The 6,169-nt window shown below is 53.2% G+C and overlaps 1 protein-coding gene and 1 long non-coding RNA gene across 4 annotated transcripts in view; one reads left to right on the top strand and one right to left on the bottom strand.

Moving 5' to 3' along the window:
- LOC121042384 (uncharacterized) overlaps window positions 1–1,632 on the bottom strand; it is a 6,091-nt gene extending 4,459 nt beyond the window's left edge. For both annotated transcript variants that reach the window (XR_005796157.1, XR_005796156.1), the window contains exons 1-2: window positions 916–1,632; window positions 447–519 (exon numbers count right to left, since the gene is read on the bottom strand). This is a non-coding gene — a long non-coding RNA (uncharacterized LOC121042384). The remainder of the gene's footprint in view (window positions 1–446; window positions 520–915) is intronic.
- Window positions 1,633–4,608: 2,976 nt separating this feature from the next.
- ZNF710 (zinc finger protein 710) overlaps window positions 4,609–6,169 on the top strand; it is a 66,744-nt gene continuing 65,183 nt past the window's right edge. The window contains exon 1 of one of the 2 annotated variants that reach the window (XM_040493650.1): window positions 4,609–4,704. The gene's annotated coding sequence lies outside the window, so the exon portion shown is untranslated. Of the gene's footprint in view, window positions 4,705–4,878; window positions 4,957–6,169 lie in introns of those variants that run through there. The other variant, XM_040493651.1, reaches the window with a different exon arrangement.

Genomic DNA, 6,169 nt, shown 5'->3' with positions numbered 1-6,169 from the left:
TGTTTTGTTTTGTTTTGTTTTGTTTTGTTTTGTTTTGTTTTGTTTTGTTTTGTTTTAAGTAGGCTCCACTCCCAGCATGGAGCCCAACTCAGGGCTTGAACTCACAGCCCTGAGATTGAGACCTGAGCAGAGATCAAGAGCCGGATGCTTAACATGACTAAGACACCCATGCACCCATTTCTCTCAGATTTCTAGGATGAAAGTTACTGAATTAAAGTAGCTTTGAAACTTGTCTATTTTCCAGGCTGTGTACTGATTAGCCCTCCCATAGCCATACGTGTCGTCATTGTGGCTTTTATGTATTTGTGTTTAACTGTTTGGTGAAGCTGGCAGTTTCCTGTTTATGGTCGATGGCCTTTGTTTCTTTGGGCATATTTTTATTCTTATATTTTTGCAAATAAGGCCAGTGAAGTTATGGATCCAAGCGATGATGGGAATTAACTCACGCAGATGTGCACCATCGGTCACAAGGAAGGGGTCAGAGGAGCTGGATTATTCGATGGCACCCTGTCATTCCTCCTGGGAAAATATTTTGCAAATGTCAGATGTTTGCCCCCACGTGTCCACACAGACTTTTGCTTTTCTTTGGGTTTGCCCTGCAAACCCTGGTGATTCCTAAATTATTACTATACTTCTGAGGACCGTGAGTGGGTGCCCATTTTCTGTGGGACGTCAGTCCCTAGCCTCGTTCTCAGTGACCCTCCACCCGTTCTGGGTCTCCCGGCATCCAGCCCATCCGTCCACCTCCGCTCTCCACCGTCCCTTTTAATTCAACCCTGGGGTCCTATGCCTTCCATTGGCGGGATTCCAGTCGGGAGGTTTGATACTAAAAATCCAGATGTTGAACACTGCGAAGGCACTGATATATTTCTTAAATGTCTGTTCTGTCAATGAAAGAAACATTTTAATATTCACCTGCTAATCTCCAAGCAGTTACTCTGGCGAACACATCAGTCGAGACACTGAAGAGCTGTGTTTCATCCCTTTTCTCAGCTTACAAGATTCCTCAGATTTTCAGAGATGGGCATGAACATTCTGGAAGGCCTGTGGCATGAATGCATCCTCCCTCGGGGAAATCATGAGGATTAGTAAACCTTCTAATAACAAACCTTCCTTCCCATGTCAGCTCTAGGCAGGCAACCATGGCATGCCCAGGAGAGGCCTCCGTTTACTGAGTCTGCCTCACAACTGCTGATTTTTTTCCTCTCTCATGGGAATCTGACGTTCCTTCCTCGGTTGGGGAAGCAGAGGGGACTTGGCTGAACAGTCTCGGCAGGTGTCTGACTGTGTATCTAGGCCCTTGCTGGTAGCTCCTGACATTCACATAAGCTTTACAACTTATGAACCACAGCGCCACGGGTCCCGTCTCACATATTACCTGCTTTTGTGCCTCCCAACTACCCCCAGACGTGGACCCTAATGAAATTCAAAAGGTGTCAGAGAAGGAAGTGGGTCACCTGCCCAGACCGGTTCTCACCGGCAATCTGTGAGAGAAAAAGGTATCAGGGAGGTAGGTGGAGAGCACAGTTACTCTAAAGAAAGGGAGAAAACAAGGGCGCCTGGGTGGCTCAGGAGGTTAAAAGTGTCTCAGTGATTTCGGCTCAGGTCATGATGTTACAGTTCGTGGGTTCGGGCCCCACGTTGGGCTCTGCTCTGGCGGTGCGTTGCCTGCTTGAGATTCTCTCTCTCCCTCTCTCTCTGCCCCCCCCCCACCCCCACCGTTTTAAAATAAACTTTACAAAAAGAAGAAGAAGAAAAGGAGAAAACAGACTTGCTGGAAAGAAATCCCAACTAGAAACTCTGATTCAGTCGCCCCATAGCTGTGACCTTGGGAAGTTTTGTGGGTTTTTTGTAACATTTCTGTGCGTCAGTCTCCTCGTATGCAAAAGGATGACCAGAATACGACATCTACCTGGCGTAAAGGTGACTGTAGAAATCTGTTTATCATAGTAGGTTCATAAAAGTGGAAACATCCTACAGTGCAACAATTAATTTGTTTAAACAAATTAAGATACATGCATATATGTATATATGGAATGGCATCATTCATTAGCAGTGACCCTGTGTTTCTAAACAGGGAGAGATATTTGTGGCCTATCACTGGGTAGACATCGTTGTAGGGGCGCCCGGGGGGCTCAGTCAGTTGGGGGTCCGACTTCGGCTCAGGTCATGATCTCAAGGCTCGTGGGTTCAAGCCCCGCATTGGGTTCTGTGCTGACAGCTCAGAGCCTAGAGCCTGCTTCCGATGATTCTGTGTCCCTCGCTCGCTCTGCCCCCTCCCCCACTCGTGTTCTGTCTCTCTCTCTCTCAAGAATAAAACATTAAAGAACATTTTTTTAAAAAGTGGTTGTGATTCAGTTGGAATAGGGTCATGCCATTTTTGTTAATTTTGTAAAAATAACATATTTACATGTGTAATCATTCATCTGTTTAACAAGATTGACTTTGGAGTTTTATTATGATGTGCATTTACATGTGGATATGTGGGTATAAAACACCCAAGAATATACACCAAAATATAATGTCTCTACAGGGGGTTCTCTCTCAGTTTGGCTTAGCTGATTTTCAAATTCTTTCACAATGAACTTGTGTCACAGAGAAATAATAGAAGTATAAAATGTTTACAATGCAGGAACTGGAACGTCGGTGTCTGCCTCCAACCGGGGGGGCGTTTTCCTGGTGCCAAGTTCATCTGCAGGTTGCTGGGGGAATGAGGAACCCAAGCAAAGGCCTGAGAGGTTTTAAGAGATTTAATTCGGGCTCTGGAGGAGTCGATAATCTCTTTCTCTCCCTCTCCCCCCCTCAGTGTGAACTTCTGTGTCTACTTCTCTTCGCTGTGCAAACACAGCCAGGTGTCTGCTCAGAGGGGCCCTCCTGGATTTTATGAGGCCTCCCTCTTCTAATTCTTGTTTGTTCTTCAGGCAGGCCACAACTCCACGGAGCAGGCCGGGCCTCTGCAACTGCAGTCTTCCCATTTCCAGGATGTGAAATTTCCGAGACATCCAGGATGTCCTGGCCGTCCTGAGCAGGCTTTAGGCGTTTCCCAGTCCCAGTGAACCCACTGGGACACAGGGCATCTTTGAAGGAATGCTTCCTCCGCAGAGAGCCCATCACGTTTCTGACACGGTGAGTCATTTTGGTTTCGGCCCAGAACGTAAAGTCATTCCCAGGTTGTAAGGGCACCTCCCTGGCAGTCACTCCCCGATTTATAATAATAATGACTAAAAGTCACGAGGTATTGGCACTTATGCACCAGACGCTAGGCATGGGCTCAGTTAAGCCTCACAACAACCCTGGGGGGCAGGTGTTTTCATCCCCATGTTACAGATGGGAAACTTACATCAACTTGCCCAGGATATGCAGCCCGTGAGCCCCCCGCCCTTAAGACACAAGACCCCGTCTCTGCACCGCGCAAGACTTCTTGACCCCATTTTACAAGCGAGGAAACCGAGTCTAAGTTATTCACTGAGACTGTTGTTCACCCAAGTTCTTGAAGTTAGCAAGTGGGAGAAGCTAAAATTTGAACATCTCGCTGCCTGACTTGTGCCCTGACACGGTCCCCACTCGCCCCTCCCTGACTTGTGTGCCCTGACCTTCCTCACTCCCCACTCCCCCACTGTACTCCACACTGCAGCAAATACTTGTGGCTATTCCAAGAATCTGTGAGAATGTGCTCTCTTGCCCTGGGGCCTTTGGACAGGCCGTACCTTCCCATGCGTTTGCCTGGCACAGGCCTACTTTTAGATGTCACCTCCCGCAGGAAGCCATCCCTGATCACCCCGGTTCCAAGAACGCTCTGTGGTGCCTCCTTGGTTCATTCATGGCATTGCGGTTGCCGGCCTCCTGGCTTCTTCCCCTCCCCTGCGGGTCTACAAAGCCTAAGCGAGGGCCACGTGTGCTGGCGGCCAGGTCCTCAGCATCCAGCACAGGAGCCGGCACAGAGTAGGGACTCGGTAAGCATTTGTTAAATGAATGTTTGATGATCGGAGCTGCGTTTTGCTTTGTTTGGAGGACACAGCTGAGGTGCGCTGAGGGGGGAGTATATAAATAATGACAGCAATGTGGCTTCCCTTCTATCCTATTTAGAGGGCTTAGTGGGCGAGTGCGCTGGGGTCATCCCGGGCTCAGTGCCCTGATGTGAAAACCATGGTGTCCCCCTGGCTGAAGCAGTCTCCGGCTACTGTCTTCTCACTCCCAGTCAGAAACAAACCACGTTCTGAGCGACTGGAGTCATTGCTCACAACACCGGGAGCCGGTTTAGGGTGGGGCGAGGGGCAGTGGCCTTGGGGCTCCAGTCTCTAAAGGCCCGGGCCTCTGGGCTGGGGGGGAGGGGTGAAGAGTGGCAGGTCCCGTCCCCGGGAGGCTGCAGTCACTGGGGGAGAGACAATGGGGCTCAGCATCTGCTCCCCGCTGGGAGAAGGGACCCTCCAGTGAAAAGCCAGGGAGAGCAGGGAAGTGTGGGAGGAATTGATGAGGAGAAGGGGTGGAGCCAAGGAGAAGCAGCCGGGAGGAAGGAAGAAAAGGGGAAGGAAGAGAAGAGGGAGGGGTGAGGATTCAGGCTTTCCTTCCTCTCGATGACCCGGTCCCGGGCTGCAGCCCGCTCCGGCATTGTTTCCTGCGGAAACCCTGGGGGCCCACGGAGACCTCACGTTTCTCCCCAGCCCCTTGGCGGCAGCCCCCGTCCGTGGGTCAGGCATCCAGCAGGTGCTCAACGCTTACTTGGGAAAATGAGAAATGTGGCCAACTTTGCTCAGGGAACTTTTCCCTTGCCTTCTCCCCACTTCTCCGGAGAAGCGGAGGGCAGAGCAGGTCTTGGGAGCACGCCCAGGCGCCCCATGAATAATTGACCCTTCCTGGAGGCTCTGCCCGGCTCAGTCCGAGGACTCCAGACCGGCCCAGCGTCGGAGTCGAGAAGCGGCTCCGAGTGGCGGGCGTTCGGGAGGTTGGAAGCCGAAGGTCCGGCCTGCCCGGGGAGCGGGGTCGGGGGGGGGAGGACGGGGGGAGGCCAGGCGGTGGCAAAGCCCGCGGCCCCGCGGGGAGGCGCCTGGGGCCCGACCCCCAGCGCCGCGAACGGCCACGCCTCGGCGCCCCCCAGCCTCGCTCCCGGGGTGGGGGTGGGGGGCGCGGCCCAGACCCCGGGATCGGAGAGCCCTCGGGGGCGGAGGCGCGGCGGGGGGGGGGGGGGGGGCGATCCCAGCGCCTCCTCCGAGCCCCTTCCCACCCCGGCCCCGGCGCTCGCAGCCCGCGCCGCTCCCTCGAGTCTGGCCGTCCAGGGCTCTGCAAACAGCTGTTTAAAGGCTCTTTTACAGTTCAGTGCTCTGCGGGGATGTTTGTTCCAAGCCCATCTGCCTACTTTAAAAATATATAAGTAAAGAACACACCCAGCCTTCCACCCCTGGCTGGGGAGGGGCGGACTCGGCGGCCCCCGCCCGCACTTCGGAAGGAGCCGGCACCCAGCCGCCGCCGCCGCGGCCCCCGCCCCCGCCGACCCTCCTCTCGGGAGGACGCCCCGGGCTTCCCAGGGGGGAGGGGGCGCGCAGCCCCCGGGCCCCCTTTGTGCCGGGCAGGGCCGGGCCCCCCATTTCCATGCGAGGTTCAGACGCTCCCCCTCTCCCCCGCTTCAGTTAATCTTTGTTCCCCTTTTCTGCTGAGAGGAGAAAAAAAAAGAGAGAGAGAGAGAAAGAAAAGGAGGAAAAAAGGCGTGACTTGATTTTCAAACGAAACTCCCACAGCAAACAAAACCCTTTTAGAGAAATAAGAAAGGAGGAAGAAGGAAGAAAAGAGGGAAGAAAAAAAAAGGAGAAAGAAAACCCTCCAGGCTTTCAATTTGAGTGGGAGAGTTGAACCGAAAGAAAGAGAAAGAAAGGAAGAAAAATCCTCTCTGCGGTAGAAAGAGAAAAGAAAACTTGGGCTGACAGGAGGGGGGTGCTGGAGGGGGGGGGTGGAAGGAAGTGAGAAAACAAAAGAGAGATAAAAGGGCTGCTTTTCTGTCTCTCTTCCTCTGCGAGCTGGGTTAGGAGGAGCTGTTTTGCATCCCTTCACGTCAGCCCTGCCTCATTCCCTTCTTCCAGGGAGGGAGAGAGAGCGAGCGAGCGAGAGAGCGAGCAGGAGGGAGAGAGAGCGAGAGAGGAGAGGGAGAGAGGAGGGGGGGAGAGAGGGAGAGAGAGAG

Source organism: Herpailurus yagouaroundi, unplaced genomic scaffold (assembly GCF_014898765.1).
Source record: "Herpailurus yagouaroundi ecotype Mexico unplaced genomic scaffold, PumYag 185, whole genome shotgun sequence".
NCBI classification, from domain to species: Eukaryota; Metazoa; Chordata; class Mammalia; order Carnivora; family Felidae; genus Herpailurus; species Herpailurus yagouaroundi.
This window is presented reverse-complemented; position numbering and strand designations above follow the sequence as displayed.